Source organism: Acomys russatus, chromosome 27, assembly GCF_903995435.1.
Source record: "Acomys russatus chromosome 27, mAcoRus1.1, whole genome shotgun sequence".
Taxonomy (NCBI): domain Eukaryota; kingdom Metazoa; phylum Chordata; class Mammalia; order Rodentia; family Muridae; genus Acomys; species Acomys russatus.
In genome coordinates, this window is record NC_067163.1 from 53,745,795 (window position 1) to 53,764,118 (window position 18,324).

The window sequence follows — 18,324 nt, forward strand, 5'->3', positions numbered from 1 at the left end:
ATCTGGGAGGAGTTTGGAGAGTGAATGAAATGACTATGATGAAAATACATTGGATTAAATCCTCAAAGAACTAAGAAAAACTATAAAAATAAAAAATACAAAGAAAAATTGTAGGATTAAAAAAAAAAAGAAAAAGATACTTAAAAATGTTTAAGGCTAACATCTCTAGGTTTGGATTCCACATTTGTAGGAAACTAAACAAAGGCTATATATATATATATTTCTTAATGGTTGGGAGATCTGTGGGTATGTAAATTATAAATTAAATTATAATTATGTCATGGTCCTCTTTCTTTTTCCTACCTCCAACCCCTTCCACGTACCCAAGCCCCCACCTGATGCCTACTCTCAAATTCATGGCCTCTGGCATCTTTTTTAAAAATATATTTTCCTACAAATGCAATCTTCTCATTCTGTATACTGTTACTTGTATGAACATTCTTTTATGTTTATGGACTTTTTAAAAACTAATGTTGTGTCTAAGCCTTGAAGAATAGGTACATTTTCATCTTGTAGAGGAGATAAGGGTGCTTCAAAGTGGAAGCAGAAGAAGAAAGACTCTTCGGTGCATGACAGAAAGTACCTGAAAATGGAGGCAGAAAGGCGCCTGTGGATGGGTTAAGAGAGCCTTGAGTATAGGCAGGGGGGGTTCGACATTATGTAAGCCAAGAGGAACCCAAAGGTAATCTTCATTGTCTTCATGTGCGAAGAAAAGTGTCCTGTGTTTTACTAGCAGTCCCCAGGAGTATGGTGACAGACAAGGGAAATAAACTGAGAAAACATGCACACTACCGAAGTACAGCAGCTGTTGTAAGATTCCAGGAACAAGGACGGAAGCATGAGCCAACGCAATAATGATCCTACTGAAAAGGCAAATGTGCCCTACTTAATTGAGTAATTATTAAGTTACTCTCCCTCTGCGCCTATATTTGCTCAGTTTTCTTTAGAAATTCACACTTATTCATGCTGGTGGAATGAAAGGAATACTAGGTACAGCCATGTGACAAGGCACTTCACCTTTCTGTATGATACTATAAAACTGTACTTAATTGGCATCCTTGAGCTGAGGAAATGGTGGCCCGGAGGATGGTGAGTCACCTTGCCTGAGCTCATGTCTCTATGAACTCCAAATAGATGACATCTAAAGGAGCCACACACAGTCTCACAAACTGCTGCCAAATTCCACCAAAGAAGACATTTGTGAGACACGATCATCATGAGTGTTTGAGATCACCTAGTCATGGACACGTTTTACAGAGTTCTCTGTGAGCTTTCAGGTCACAGGAGGAAAACTGCAGAACAGAACTTTGGAGGTATACGCTGATTTGGATTTACAAGAAATGGCTCTGAGGGGCCTGAGGCTCAAAAACCAACACAACAGAGAAAGACTTCGTTAGGAAGGTCTCGGCTTGGGGACGTATCTAATTAACAAAGAAAATAGTTCAGAATGCTATTTTTCAGAAGCATACTTGGATCCATTGTTCCAAATATTCCCACAGGGCTCACACTCTGAATCCCAGGACTAATTCAAATATCATAGGCAATTACAGTCCTAGCAAGTGCCTAATTAATTAGAAGAAATGGGGCAGGAGGGGAAACAGTGCAAATGCCATCTTTACAAAGCATGCTCTCATTGATGCCTTTAGAAGTTGTCTGGGTGCTGCCTCTAAAGGGTCTCTACGTGCCATGCTAAGAAGACACTGCAAAGCAGTGTGAAGAAAGCCTCCATGAACGAGGCTGTGCAAGAAGATTTCTGAGACCTTCTGAGACAACTCCAAGTAAACAAGACACGAGTCTTGTAATCTCTGTTCCTCCATAACACGGCTCATTCTTGAAACGTGCTTCCATGCTCCTCCCAGGTACCGAGGATAGACGCGAGCTTACTTCAGACTGTTCCGTACAGCTGGCTGCTGTTGTTTGTTTATAGAAGCCCCTGTGGAAAGACATATGTTTGTCAGGTGCAGCTTGTTGTTGTGACTGCACTCAGGCGACTCTTCTTAGCCCTCAGAGTATAAACTGTCTGATGCTCCGAATAAAGCTGGCCATTGAATGAGACTTTAGCCTGACTCATTTTTAGGCCTTGCTCTTCCAGGTCCGTGCTGCCAGTAAGGACAGGAAACAGTGGAAGAAGAAGCATGCTCTGGTTTGTGTCCACTTGCCCTGCGCTTGAGTGTCTAAGAAGCCTACATTAGCTACTTTTCTCTTTACTGGAACAAAATGTTCCAGAACAGCAGCATAACTTCAAGGAGGAAGGCAATGTCTTGACTCACAGTTTGAGGAGTCAGCCCAGAGCTGTGGGGAAGGCATGGCAACAGGACCTTGGGACAGCTGCTTACGTTCAGTCTGAAGAGAGGAAGTAAAGAATGCTGAAAAAAAAAAAAGCCCACTTCCTGTTGTTTATTCAGGAAGGATTTTTCTCCATCAATTAATTCAATCTAGAAATGCTTTCACAGACTTGCCTAGAGGTTTGTATCCCGGAACACTCCAGGTACCACTAAGCTGTCAATGAACATAAACTATCAGAGCGCTCTGATGCACAATGTTCCATGAGGGAAAAGGAGATAGATATATATATATATATATATTTTTTTTTTTTTTTTTTTTTTAAAGGGAAAAAAGATCTCTTCAGAGACTTCCCAGTTTGGTGACATGTTCAGTTCTCTTGGAAAACACAATGCATACTTTTATTAAGTATGCATTGGCTCGGGTTTTCTATTTGGCGGGCCCTGATCATTTAAGACAGAGTTTTACTGTGTAGTTCAGTTTGGCCTGAAGCTATCTGGCTTGAAACTGATGACAGTCCTCCTGATGAAGTCCCCAACAGCCAACTACACATACCTTCTGAAAGGCTTGTAGATTCAGGTCTTGGATCTCCTCATAATGTGCCACAGTAGAAGACTTCTAGAGAGAGTTCCCAGTTTATTATAATGCTCAATTCACTGGAGAAAAAAAAGCAAATGGATCAAGGGCATCTCAGAGAAATCACATTCTGGGCAGCAAGGTGATGGCTCAGCTGGTAACACTTTGAACATGAGGACCAGATTTTGAATTCCCAGAACCATGGAGTCATAGCATGGGCTCAGCAGCCCACCTATAATCACAGGGCATCCCTGAAACAAGAAGGCTAACCAGAATAGCCACATCACAGAGATCTGGGTTAAGTGAGAGAGCCTGTCTCAACATAAAATATGGAGAGAGATGGAAGAAAACAATGGACATCATCCTTAAACCTCTGCATGTCTATACAGATGTGCATGCGTCAGACAGAGAACACATATACATTTCACACACACACACACACACACACTTCTAATCCATGCTCATGAGTCCCAAACAGGCACCATGAAATGGGGCATATTTCTCAAGTTCCCATCTTGGCCAAGTGCCTGATTTACTGGGAAAACACACTTTAGAATGCACCATTGAAGACTCATGTTTGGATGCATGATTCTATAGGCCTCACATGTGCCATGTTGTGCCACCTTTGCAAAGAACCATGACAGACACCTTTACTGGAAACTTGAAATTAAGAAAAATATCCACTTCATATCGAGTCGAAGACCCAGATATGAATCCACACACATATGGTCACTTGATTTTTGACAAAGAAGCCAAATCCATTCAATGGAAAAAGGATAGCATCTTCAACAAATGGTGCTGGTCTAACTGGAGGTCTATGTGTAAAAAAATGAAACTGGACCCATATTTGTCACCTTGCACAAAACTCAAATCCAAGTGGGTCAAAGACCTCAACATAAAACCAGAGACACTAAGTCACTTAGAAGAAAAAGTGGGGAAGAGCCTGGAACATACTAGCACAGGAGACAACTTCCTGAACAGAACACCAACAGCTCAGGCCTTAAGGTCAACAATTAATAAATAGGACCTCATGAGGCAGAGAAGCTTCTGTAAGGCAGGAGACACTATCAAGAGAACAAAGCAACAGCCTACAGATTGGGAGAAGATCTTCACCAACCCTACATCTGATAAAGGTCTAATATCCAAAATATATAAAGAACTCAAGAAATTAAACACCACCACACCAAATAACCCAATTGAGAAATGGGGCTTGGAACTAAACAGAGGATTCTCAACAGAGAAATATCAAATGGCTGAGAAACACTTAAAGAAATGCTCAACCTCCTTAGTCATCAGGGAAATGCAAATCAAAACAACTCTGAGATTCCACCTTACACCCATCAGAATGGCTAAGATAAAAAATTCAAGCGACACCACATGCTGGCAAGGATGTAAAGAGAGAGGAACACTCCTTCTTTGCTGGTGGGAATGCAAACTAGTACAGCCACTTTGGAAATCTATCTGGTGCTATCTCAGAAAACTGGTAATAGGGCTTCCTCAAGACCCAGCTATTCCACTCCTTGGAATATACCCAGAAGATGCTCCAGCATACAACAAGAATATTTGCTCAACCATGTTCATAGCAGCCTTGTTCATAATAGCAGAACATGGAAACAGCCTAAGTGTCCCTCAGTAGAAGAATGGATAAAGAAACTGTGGTACATATACACTATGGAATACTACTCAGCTATTAAAAACAAGGAATTCCCAAAATTTGTGGACAAATGGATTGTTCTAGAAATGATCATAATTAATGAGTTAACCCAGAGGCAGAAAGAGTCAAATGGTATATACTCACTTATATCTGCATACTAGCCCAAGGGGCATGTCCCATGAAAGCCTTCACTTACCAGGAAACTGGGACAGAGGGGAGGACATCCTATTGGGACTCTAGAGGAGAGAAGCACGGGAGAATAGCAAAGTACAAGGATCCAGGGGGTCCTAGAAACCTACTAGAAGAACATTATGATAGGCAGATTTGGGTCCAGGGGTCCTGCTCAAACTAAGGCACCAGCCAAGGATAATACAGGCGGTAAACTTTAAACCCCTACCCAGATCTAGCCAATGGACAGAACATTCTCCACAGTTGAGTGGAGAGTGGGATATGACTTTCACACGTACTCTGGTGCCTCACATTTGACCATGTCCCCTGGAGGGGGAGACCTGGTGGCACTCAGAGGAAGGACAACAGGTTACCAAGAAGAGACTTGATACCCTATGAGCATATACAGGGGGAGGTAATCCCCCTCAGGAACAGCCATAGGGGAGGGGAGTAAGGGGAAAATGGGAGGGAGGGAGGAATGGGAGGATACATGGGATGGGATAACCATTGAGATGTAACAAGAATAAATTAATAATAAAAAATTAAAAAAAAATAAATACAGGTCAAATAAAAAAAAAAAAGAAAGAAAGAAAAATAGCCACTTCATTGTAGAAATATCCACTTCCACTGTAGAATGGAATACAGGAATAAAACAGGTTAATGCTGTTGTGTTGTTGTTGTTGTTGTTGTTGTTGTTGTTGTTGTTGTTGTTCTTCTTCTTCTTCTTCTTCTTCTTCTTCTTCTTCCTCTTCTTCTTCTTTTTAAGATAAGGTTTTATCACCTTGGCTGGCCTGGAACTTGCTGTGTAGGCCAGGATGCCCTCTGTTTCCTTAGCACTGAAATTAAAGGAGTGCACCTCATTTACATTTTTAAGATAATTTTGTTTTTTTATATTATGATATAAAAATACACCATTTCCCCTCTTCCTTTTCCTCCCAGGACTAATGAGGTCTTGGATCTTGTGGGAGAACCTACAACTGCCACTTTACTAAGCCAACACTACAACATAAATATTTATCTTTACACCCACAGATTAGTTTTCACCCATCATCAAAGAAAATTATCTTTACCACAAAGACCATTAACAGAAAATTCCCAAAAATTGGAGTTGTAGAACCAAAACCCAACTAATACATGTATAGTGCAGTTATTGCACCTAAGAATTGGAGATCACTGTAGAAGAGAGGTCAGGAAGAATGTAGCAGCCATAACAGGAAGCTGGCTGGAAGATTGTGTTCACTAGGAAATATCAGAGAAGCTTTGCCCATGAAGTCACTGCACACACATGGAGAGACACCGACGGTATACCAACTTGGAAAGGGGAAAGCTTTGGCAACCTCAACCACACAACCACAGGTAACTAAGGATGCTGAGCATAGGAATGCATCTTTAAAGAACCATTACTGCCATGAATGCTTTCTTCCTGGCATGGCGTGGATGTTGCATCTATGAACATGGGCATCATTACTGCCATGAATGCTTTCTTCCTGGCATGACGTGGATGTAGCGTCTATGAACATGGCACAGGACTAGCACAGGACAAGCTCTATCAGCATTCTCTCAGATGAGGAAGGAGACTCATGACTCCCCTAGTCTGCCTGAGAAGATGTAATAGCTGCTGAGGAAGAAGAAGCCAGAATCCTCAGTGTTATACCCACCAGTAAGTTGCCTTGGTTTAGTAAATAAGCCCCACCTAGACTCAAGCAAGCAACCTTAATGAACTGCAATGGGGCACAAAAAAGAGATGATGTAAGGATAGATATTTATTGGGAAGAAGATGTCTAGAGGAGAGATAATAAGAAGTTATAAAAAAAAAGAAGTTACATATGTGTGCATATACATATATGCATATACATATATTTACATTGGTGGAATCCAATGTAGTACAAAATATGAGTCAGAAATACATAAATATTTTATAGTATATATAATATACCACATAGAGTATATTATATAATATGTAATATGTGTTATAATCACATTAATTATTATTATATTAATGATATTTATTATGATATAATATATTAAATAATTATAATTACATATTATATATTTCAGACTCATGTTTTGTACTACATTGGATTCTACTGAACATTTAAAGAACAACTGATATTCCAAAACTCTTCCAAAAACACAGTGGTAGTTTATTTTATTTGGACTAGCAATACACTGATATGAAAAGCAGTCAAGGAAAGAAAAATGTAAAATTACAGCAAAACTCCCTGATGAACAATACTGAAAAAATTTTCAGCAAAATACTAGTGAAGTAAGCTGAATTACAGTGAAAATAATACCGAACCATGGTGGGAAAATTTCTGAAAAGGGATGGTACTTCAAATACACAGATAATGAATGTGCCATGCCACGTTTAACAGAATAAAGAATAAAACTCATATTATTGCCCCAGTAAAAAAATGATTTGACAAAGTTTAACACGCAATTTTATAGTAATATCCCTCAATACATTATGAGCAGAAGCAATGTACCTCACTACAATAGTCTGTATATTATGACCCACAGCTAATATGCATGTCATTAAAACTTTAATAGTTTTCCTAGAATATCAACATGTCTGGTATGCCCAGGGTATCAACTTTCACCCAGCACAGAGTAGACTGGAAGTCCAAGCCCAAGGAATTAGGCAGGGAAAAGAAACGGGCATCCAAAGAAAAAAGGAAGACTGAAAGTTATCTCACTGGAAACACTGAAGATTTCTCATACACAGTTATCTATTAGGGTTGATGAATTCAGTAAAGCTAAAGAATACAAATCAACACACACAAGTATCAATAGCATTTCTGTATACAATCAATAAAATTTTAACACAGAAATAGGAAACAATCCAATTCTCAATATATTTAGTCAAAATATCTATTCCATTAGGAATTCATTTAACCTCAAAAGACAGAGGTTATCTATGTACTAGAAACTATGAAATGTTGCTGAGATTCTGTAATATATATATATATGTATCATACACAAACACACACAGATATATGATATTCTATATTCATGAGTTGGAAAAATCAATATTGTAATATGCCAATGTGACACTTGATGATCTTATCACAATTTTATTTTTCGTATGTATGTAATATGAGGAATTTGTGTGAAACCATAAAAGATCCCAAATAGACAATCCTCAAAGTGAAGAAGAAATTTGAAGGCTTTATACTCTTGATTCAAAATATATTAATCAAAACAGCATGATGCCAGCATAAAAGAGACTAATGTAAAGATTTATAAAGGCCATAAATAAATGTTCTTCACATGTTACAAAACATCATAATCTACCACAAAATTGCATAATTTCCTTTTAGTAAAAGACATTTCTTAGAACATGCTTTGTACACTGCATAAAAGGCCCTTGGATTTTAGTGAATGGTTGTGGTATTCAGTCTCTGATGAAAACAAATAGTGATGAGAAAGATCACTAAAAGCTATCTGAATATACTTTACAAACTTTTTAGATAAAATTTATTTCAATGAAGGGATAGAGTAGCCACATCCTGATACATGCAAGAAAGCATTAATACATATGTGGTGTGTGTGTGTGTTTTATTGGGGGGGGTGTTGAAAGGCCAGAGGGTGGATAGGAGGGATGAAGAGCTAAGATTAAAATACTAAATACTAAATAAAATACTAAAATACTAAAAAGTAAAAAAAACAGTTGCTATTACAGGGGTGGATGGATCTGTACGTTAGGGAATTTTGTAAGATGCACGCTCTCTACAAGAATGGCTGTCTACTGTTGGGTGTGGCAGCCACGCTAATGCATATAAGGAAATAGTGGGGGCTTTTATGTGTTGTCTTTAGAATGCACCTCACATGCCTTTTAGAAGTGATTTCCATGAATGCATTTGGTAACTATACTCTAATAGATATAAGGAGGCAAACAAACACGTGTTTAATGACGGTGCCTCAAGTAGTTCAGCTGAGATCTAATGATTACAGTGTTGTTTCTGATAATAGATTTAATATCCACACCACAGTACAGTGTCAAGAGCATGTACAAAGGGCTGGAGAGATGTCTCAATAGTTAGAAGCATCACCGATCTTGCAGAAAAGTCCAGTCATTCTCAGCCCCATGTGCCAGCTCACAACCACCTGTAACTCCAGTTCCAGGGATCCAACATGTTTCTCTGGCCTCCAAAGTCGCTGCACACATGTTGCTCAGGCATGCATACAAGCAAAACATGCACACATAAAAAACAAAATTAAAAAGTCCTTTTCATAAGCATATATACAAAAGAATATTCTAAATAGTGCTACATAGTAATTCCTTTGAGAGTGCTATCACTTTTATCTCTGCGTAGAAACAGGCTATAGTACATGCAGTAGAGTGTTTAAAGACGTACAGTACAGAGTTGGCTAATTTGAGAACAGTGTTCACCTCCTGAAGGGAGGGAGACAAAACTCCAATGGACGTAATTTTTATCAACCAAATTACTATTCTTGTGCAGGGGCATGGAAAATTTGAGAATATACCTCATCATCGGCATTACAGTGGAATAAAAAGAGAGTATCTGGTGAAAATATCAGAGTTATGTTTGGGGTACCTGGAAGAACAGGGGGCTAGGAATGGGAGAAATAGTGGAGTCCATTAATCCTAGCTACCAGCTTCTCCGGGTTGGGAGACTCTTTTGTAGAAGTCACTATATCTTTCAGACTGAGACCATCAACAGCCTTTTTTCTTGCTGCATAACCACCGGGGGTAAAGAGATGCCCAGATGAAGCTCGCTAAGAAGCACTGTGCTATTAGTGACCCAGAGCTATGGCTTCTTACAAACACGTGCATATCTCCTAACCACAAGTCACAGTCACTCAGCAAATTGCCTATGCGTTAGACCAGCCATGTGCCTCCTCATGCACAAAATCCCAGAGCCTTTGTCACAGTCAGATTTCTCCCAGCCATGTTTTAAGTGCTTCAAACCAATGCGACTTCATTTTGATTTTCCTCTTTAACAATGAGCATTAAAGCTTGGAGATATGACTGTGAAGTCCAGGGCTGCAATGATACTACTAGTATCTAGGTGCAGGCTCTCTGGCTTCACATCACAGTGGACAAGCTGTGCTTGTTCAAAATGAGCAATGAGGGATGAGAAGACAGCTTTAGGTGGAGCAGAAGTCTTGAGTCTGCAGTATGAGCCATGTGTCTATGGTAGCTGCTCTGGTTATCCAAGTACGTAGAGAAATCTGAGGCTCTAGGGAGGGACTGGAACGTGAGTTAACTCACCAAGGCGATGTGTCTGATGGCTCTAGTATTGGAGTAAGCAATGAAGCTTTATCATGGTAGCTTGATTGAGAAATGTTCCCCACAGGGGGCATGGAATTGAATACTGGTTCCCAGCAGGTCTCACTGTATAAGTAGATTATGAAACCTTTAGGAGATGATGCCTTGATAGAGAAAGTATATCATTGGAGGCAAGCTTCAAGGGTGTATACCTTTGTCCCACTTCCTACTCCCTCCCTCTGTTGATCAGCCAGACAGCTTGACTCTTGTTAGTCCCCATCTGAATTCCTGACAGGCAGGTAAAGTAACTGCCACCCAGCTTGCAATTTTGCTCACAATTCTGAGGCCGCTTGGATATGTTGGTTTTCTCCACGTTGCAGTTCTAATTAGTCCCAAGTCATTGTCATTTTTTTTTTTTTGTTCTTGACCTGGGTTGATTTTTAGTATTGGTCAGAATTCTTGCTATAAGTTTGCAGGATGGAGCGTGAACTTTGCCACCATGCTAGCATTCTCCTGGGACTTTATGTCCTGCTTGGTACTGCTCTGGACCTACTGGACCATCTCTTCAGGTGGCTGGGGTACAGGGAGGAAGTCTTCATAATCCATCCTCACAATGTGACTTTGGGAAAGATCTAAAACCTTTAAATTCCTATTACCATTGGCAATTCCTAGCCTCAAAGGGGGGGGGAGGGGGATGTCTTCCCTGCTATTAGGCAGAAGGTTAAAGTCACTTCTTTGAATCTCCCTCCTCCGTGTGTGTGTGTATGTGTGTGTGTGTGTGTGTGTGTGTGTGTGTGTGTGTATGTGTGTGTGTAGGCACATGTGGGGAGATCAGAGACAACCTCAGATGTTAGTCTGCACCATCTATCTTCTTTGAAACAGGGTCTCTGGTTCAACGCTGTGCATCTCAGGCTAGCTGGTCTTCAAACTAGAGGTGGGGTACCAGCTATGCGTGACACATGTGGCTTTTTTTGTAGGTCATGGCTTCTAACTCAGGTACTCATACGTGTGCAGTAACCCTTCCCCCTCTAAACCCCAATACCAAAGCTTTAGTTTCAAATTTCTCTGCATGACCCCTTCATCCTGAGCCTTCAACTGCCACTGAGGCTGCACCTCCACCAGTGGTGCTGACCTCTTGTTGGGCGTGGCTGGCTCTTCAGCCCTAGCTGACCAGAATGACAGAATGTTAATTCCAAACAGCAAATGACCCTGACAGAGGCTTTACACTCCTTTTGCAACCAGCCAGGCCCCCATCATCTGCACTCCTCTCAACGTTCTTATCTTCCCAGCTCCTACAGAACGGCTCACTAAGCTTTGAACACGCAACGGCTCTTCCAGCCAGAAGTTCCAAAGTCCTTTAACACTCCTTCCCAAAACAACACAGTCAGGTCTGTCACAGCAGTACCCCACTATCCTGGTACCAACTTGTCTTAGTCAGGGTTACTGTTGCTGTGATAAAACACCATGAACAAAAGCAAGTTGAGAGAAAGGGTTTATTTGGCTTTACACGTCCACAGCATTGCTCTTCAGCAAAGGAAGTCAGGACAGGAACTCAAACAAGGCACGGACCTAGAATCAGGAGCTGATGCAGAGGCTATGGAGGAGTGCTTGCTCAACCTGGTTTGCTCACCCTGCTTTCTTATAGAACCCAGGACCACCAGCCCAGGGATGGCACCACCCACCCTGCAGGCTTGTCTACAGCCAAATCTTATGAAGGCATTTTCTCAGTTGAAGTTCCCTCTCAGATGACTTTCGCTTGTGTCAAGTTGACCTAACAGTGTCCAGCACAGCCACTGAGTAAAAGATCCAAGTCTCTATTTAAGGGCACTTCTTTTCTATTAAGCCAAGATTTGGGGACTAGAGCGCGATTCTCTTTTGAAGTCTAATATAACTGAGCTTCTACTGACATCTTGTGGCTACTTTGAGCTTTGCAACCGGATGCTGGTTCTGAAGGGACAGAGTGTTTGCTTTGGCAATGGGCTCTTTTGATGGTTTTTTTGCCTCATAAAGGCTTGTGGAAGTGTGTGGACCAGTCTCAGCTTATAATGTCCTTCATTCCAGGTCAGAGGTCTGGGAGGCGAGATGTTCCTAACAGACTGGCAGTCTCACCCTCCCTGCCTCACTCAACCGAGTCATTCTAGGGTACGAGAGAGACAGAGAGAGACAGAGAGAAGGGGGGGGGCAGGCTACTGACTCAGCTGGTGGGTGACGCTTTCTTCACATCAGCCCTCAGGACATCACACACCGCAGCCAAAACCATTGTGGTTTTAATCTTAGTCAATGAAATAAAGTATAGTGTGTACCCCACTTCTAAAGCTTAGATATGCACCCTGTCCTGGAACTGCACCTATCGTTATGAATAACTCTTTTCATCCCTCCTCATCTAAATTTACTGGTATGCGGACACGGACACAGACACACACACACACACACACACACACACACACACGCACGCACACACTGCACATGTGTGCCTCCTCTCCTGCCCAAGCTCAAGGTTTCATATTGTATCAGCTAAAATGAATTGTTTTAAATTCCCAAATTAGTTTACTTGCATGCAAAAATTGAAAAAGACAAATTTTAGAACCAAAGAGAGAAAGGCTGTTTTTTGTTTGTTTGTTTGTTTATTCATTTGCTCTTTCACTCCAAAATGTGGCTGGGAAAAGATTGCTTCTTTCCAAGAACAACGTGTCTTGAACAGAGACTTTCTGTCCATGCCCCTGAACAGCGTATGCCATGTCACACCCTTGGAACCTTGTGTTACTGTCCTCAAGAGCCCTTCTTCCAAACAGCTTGCTGCACCCTTTGTGGTTACTCTTCACACTCTTTTCAGTAAGGGGAAACCCCAAATCTTGTACACTCCTCCTCGGACAAATGGTTAATTTAGAGTCACCGTTAGAGAGTCATCTGACATTGTCACCAGCCCCACAGTACTTGCATAGCAGTGAGAGGCGGAGCTTAGCACCGCAGGCTGCAGCAGCCCAGGGTCTATTCGGATGCCTCTTCTATGTGAAGCTGGGATCTTCATGCTGCAAAAGGAATTCCAGGGCCTGTGAGCGAGGAAAAAGTTGGAGTTTACGAAGGTGTCCTAACGACAGCTATGTATGTGATTTTGTGTCTTTTGAACTTACATTCTTCAAAGGACTTAAAAGACTAAGTTAAACTGGGTTTGTTTCTTGTTTGAAGAGTTCCTCTTTGGCCAGTGAGATATTATAGGATGGTTGATGTACATTACACAGGTTTGCAGACAAGGAAGGAGTGGCAGGCAGATAGAAACCACGGTGATGAAGGGCGAAAGGAATTCTCACTTCACATAGACTAAAGGAAATCAAGGCTATGAGTGTAAACATGACTCAGTCTGTGAGGAATCTGCTCAGAAAAGCACACATCTGAAAATGAAAAAGGAGTAAGGTCGAACTCAAATGTCACATAAATTGTAACCTTAAGCACAGTCCTTTTCTGCTTTAATATTCTTGTTTGAAATGTCTCTTAAAAAATCAAAGGGTACTGTGTCACTGTGGGTGGTTTCCACAGTGAGGTTTTACTCTGTTTTGTTGTTTGTTTTGTTTTGCTTGTGTCAAAATTCTTGACCCTCAGACAGTAGAATGTAGCCCTCTTTTTAAAAAAAAATTTTAAAAAACCTCGACTTTAATTGGGGTATCTAGGCCTCAAACCCCCTTCCAACTTCCCAACCCTACATAGGAGAGAGAAGGTTAGTGGGAAGAGGGGGCCCCTTTACTTCTCCCAGCTGTTTAGGGTCAGAGGGTTTTTGGGTCTATATCAATCTCCATGAACAGCCAGCAATCTCCTCCAAGCTGCTGCACCCCAAAGCATTTCTCTCTGTCTGTCTACTCCAAACCGCAACACTGTCAGTCTCTGGGCTCTTCAAACTGCTACACACCACACACCACACACCCACACCGAACACCACACCACACTCTCTCCGGGCTCTCATTTATAGCCTCAGAGCCCTAGACCACACCCCTCTCTATGCTGCACCAGAAAAGCCTCGCCAGCTGGCAAAAACCACGCCCCACATGAGAAAGTTAACAGCTGTGGACAAACTAAAGCTCAAACTGAAACCCCACACTTTGGATTAGAAGAAAAAACATATTTGCATAACACAACTGAATTTACAAAGAAACCAAAACTTCCATTACAGTAGAGACTCGCTCGGGTCAGATCCCAGAAGTGAAAGCTCTACTCTTGCTTCCTGTGTACCCTTCACTTTCTGTTTTTCTACCTTCTCTCCTTTTGTTATGTGGTGAGGGGGTACCAGGGCACGCCCATGCCAAGGTATATCCCTGAGGAATTACCACACAACAGATCTGGCATAAGAAGGCTTATTGGGGAAGCAAGAGGAAGTGATGACAAAAGATGTTGCTAGGTCCCTTAGGGCAGGTCAGCACAATCGCCTGCATATTAATCTATTAGCTAGAGCTGAGGATCCAGGCTCCTCTGACTCTTCCCAACTTGGAGACAGGATTACTGGAGAGGGAAAAGCCAGAGAGTGTCTCAGTAAAGTCAGCCTGAGTGGCACAAGAACTAACTCCTTTGGTCTTTCCTAAGAGTTTTTGAGTAGAGACAGTTTCAGCAAGGTGCCCTAAATCTACATGAACCAATCTTCAATTATTTTTAAAGTTCAGTATTAGAAAATGATGAATATCAAAATGCCCCAACAGCTAACCTTTAGTAGCTGAAGTATGCCTTTCTTTTTTTAAAATAATTTATTAATTTATCCATATTATATCTCAATTGTTATCCCATCCCTTGTATCCTCCCATTCCTCCCTCCCTCCCGTTTTCCCCTTATTCCCCTCCCCTATGACTGTGACTGAGGGGGACTTCTTCCCCCTGTATATGCTCATAGGGTATCAAGTCTCTTCTTGGTAGCCTGCTATCCTTCTTCTCGTTTAGGCAGGCTGCCTAAAATTCTTTCTGAGAGAAATTTATGCCTACAAAGGAAACCCCACCCAACATACACCCCCCTCCACCCATGAAAGTTCTTGGTGACTCAGCCAAGGACACCAAATGGCTAAATTAACTCCCTCAGACATGCGGTCCTTCCCCCAAACCCCAATGAGTTCCTTCCCTCCTCCTTCTTCCAACTACTGCCCCCTCCCTCTTCTTCAGAGACAGAACCCACAAATGCCACACCCCATGACCACAGGGCCCAACAGCATTTAAAAGGCTTAAAGATAACCACCCCTTGGTGACTCCGATGACAGAAAATCATCATAGAACAGAAGAGAAAACATTAGTTCCTCCGAAGACATCCATGCAAGCAAAACCCCATGAAAGTCTGCAAATGTACTTGGTCCAAACTCACGGCAGCCGTTTGCCAACACTGTCTCCAGGGTTAATATGTACTACTTACACACACACACACACACACACACACACACACACACACACACACACACCATACACACTTTTTTGTTGTTTATTTGTGGCTTTGTTTGGAGCACTGCTTTAGCTCCATACTTTCCTCAGCCTTCCTTAAGGAAAAAAGGGTCTCATTTTTGTTGCAATTTATTTTCCGGTATAGCCTAATAATGCTTATCATTAGGCCTATAATTATTATTAGGGCAATATTGTCTAACCTGCTAGCAATCAATCAACACACATACAGTTGTTATGTTTTAAAATAGCCTTAATTAACCTGGGCCAGGGCAGTTATTAATCCCCTAAATTACTTCCCTTAGTGGGGCAGGTATGGCTACCTGCTTCTAATAATTTCTATCAAACTACCTCCCATCCATAATCCCATACACTTGCTAATATTCTTCATCTGGGCCAAATCCCTATCCGCACCAGCCATGTGCTTCTCCTCCACCTAACCCATGGTGGCCTTCTTTCTTCCTCTCCTCTCCTCTGATCTCTCTTCTTCTGTCTGCCCAAGCCCTGGAAACTTAGCCACACCTATCTCATTTGCTCTGCCAAGGTGTGATGGCCTTTTGTTGGTCAAGCAGGTTAGGCTCTTAGGCAAAGTGGGTCACAGAGACTGCAAGCAGTAATTAGCATCAAAATACATCAGACCACAATAAAAGATCCTCTGGAATAATCTCCATACCTGATCTCAAGCTGTACTATAAAGCAACAGTAATTAAAACAGCATGGAACTGTCAGAGCAACAGGCTGGTTGATCAGTGGAATCGAATCGAAGACCCAGATATGAATCCACACACATATGGTCACTTGATTTTTGACAAAGAAGCCAAATCCATTCAATGGAAAAAGGATAGCATCTTCAACAAATGGTGCTGGTCTAACTGGAGGTCTATGTGTAAAAAAATGAAACTGGACCCATATTTGTCACCTTGCACAAAACTCAAATCCAAGTGGATCAAAGACCTCAACATAAAACCAGAGATGCTAAGTCACTTAGAAGAAAAAGTGGGGAAGAGCCTGGAACATACTGGCACAGGAGACAACTTCCTGAACAGAACACCAACAGCTCAGGCCTTAAGGTCAACAATTAATAAATAGGACCTCATGAGGCTGAGAAGCTTCTGTAAGGCAGGAGACACTATCAAGAGAACAAAGCGACAGCCTACAGATTGGGAGAAGATCTTCATCAACCCTACATCTGATAAAGGTCTAATATCCAAAATATATAAAGAACTCAAGAAATTAAACACCACCACACCAAATAACCCAATTGAGAAATGGGGCTTGGAACTAAACAGAGGATTCTCAACAGAGAAATATCAAATGGCTGAGAAACACTTAAAGAAATGCTCAACCTCCTTAGTCATCAGGGAAATGCAAATCAAAACAACTCTGAGATTCCACCTTACACCCATCAGAATGGCTAAGATCAAAAATTCAAGTGACACCACATGCTGGCAAGGATGTGGAGAGAGAGGAACACTCCTTCATTGCTGGTGGGAATGCAAACTAGTACAGCCACTTTGGAAATCTATCTGGTGCTATCTCAGAAAACTGGGAATAGGGCTTCCTCAAGACCCAGCTATTCCACTCCTTGGAATATACACAGAAGATGCTCCAGCACACAGCAAGAAAATTTGCTCAACCATGTTCCTAGCAGCCTTAATCATAACAGCCAGAACATGGAAACAGCCTAAGTGTCCCTCAGTAGAAGAATGGATAAAGAAACTGTGGGTACATTTACACAATGGAATACTACTCAGCTATTAAAAACAAGGAATTCTTGAAGTTTGTGGGCAAATGGATTGAGCTAGAAATGATCATAATGAGTGAGTTAACCTAGAAGCAGAAAGAGTCAAATGGTATATACTCACTTATATCTGCATACTAGCCCAAGGGGCATGTCCCGTGAAAGCCATTACTTACCAGGAAACTGGGACAGAGGGGAGAACATCTTATTGGGACTCTAGATGAGAGAAGCATGGGAGAATGGCAAAGTAGAAGGATCCAGAGGGTGCTAGAAACCTATGAGAAGAACATTATAATAGGCAGACTTGGGCCCAGGGGTCCCGCTCAAACTATGGCACCAGCCAAGGACAACACAGGCTGTAAACTTCAAACCCCTACCCAGCTCTAGCCAATGGACAGGACATTCTCCACAGTTGAGTGGAGAGAGGGGTATGACTTTCACACGTACTCTGGTGCCTCATACTTGACCATGTCCCCTGGATGGGGAGACCTGATGGCACTCAGAGGAAGGATAGCAGGCTACCAAGAAGCGACTTGATAACCTATGAGCATATACAGGGGGAGGAGGTCCCCCTCAGGAACAGTCATAGGGGAGGGGAGTAAGGAGAAAATGGGAGGGAGGGAGGAATGGGAGGATACAAGGGATGGGATAACAATTGAGATATAATATGAATAAATAAAATAAAATAAAATACATCAGACCAACCTCCAACACATTTTTCGCCTTTAATTCTTTCCCCAGGCCTCCTCCCAAACAAGGAGACACAGACAGTACCTGATATGTGCCAGGTACTCTGTGTGTGTGTGTGTGTGTGTGTGTGTGTGTGTGTGTGTGTGTGTCCTTGTTCTATTCATCTCTGGCTAGCTGACACGGGCCCAAGGAAGGATGGGACTCACCAGTCACCCTCTAGCCTTTCACATCCACCTCCCATGCACATCAGTGTCCTGTAGTCTGGGGCAAAGCAGAATGCTATTGTCATAGTAATCAAAGGTATGTGCCCTACTCCAGCTTCCTTCTCATAGTTCCATGCCGTGACATTTGAGGAGAAACTCTCACTCCGTCATGGAGGGCAGGGGTTTTGCTGGGTGTTTGACTCCTCTACCCCTTCTGCCTCAAGTCTAGGCTCTGACCTTCTTCTTGATGGGTGTAAGTCAAGGCTTATGAAAGTCAAGACCACACAGTCCCCAAAACAACAGAGTACACACACATGTGTGCACACACACACACACACACACACACACACACACACACACGATGGGGTGGGGTCGAT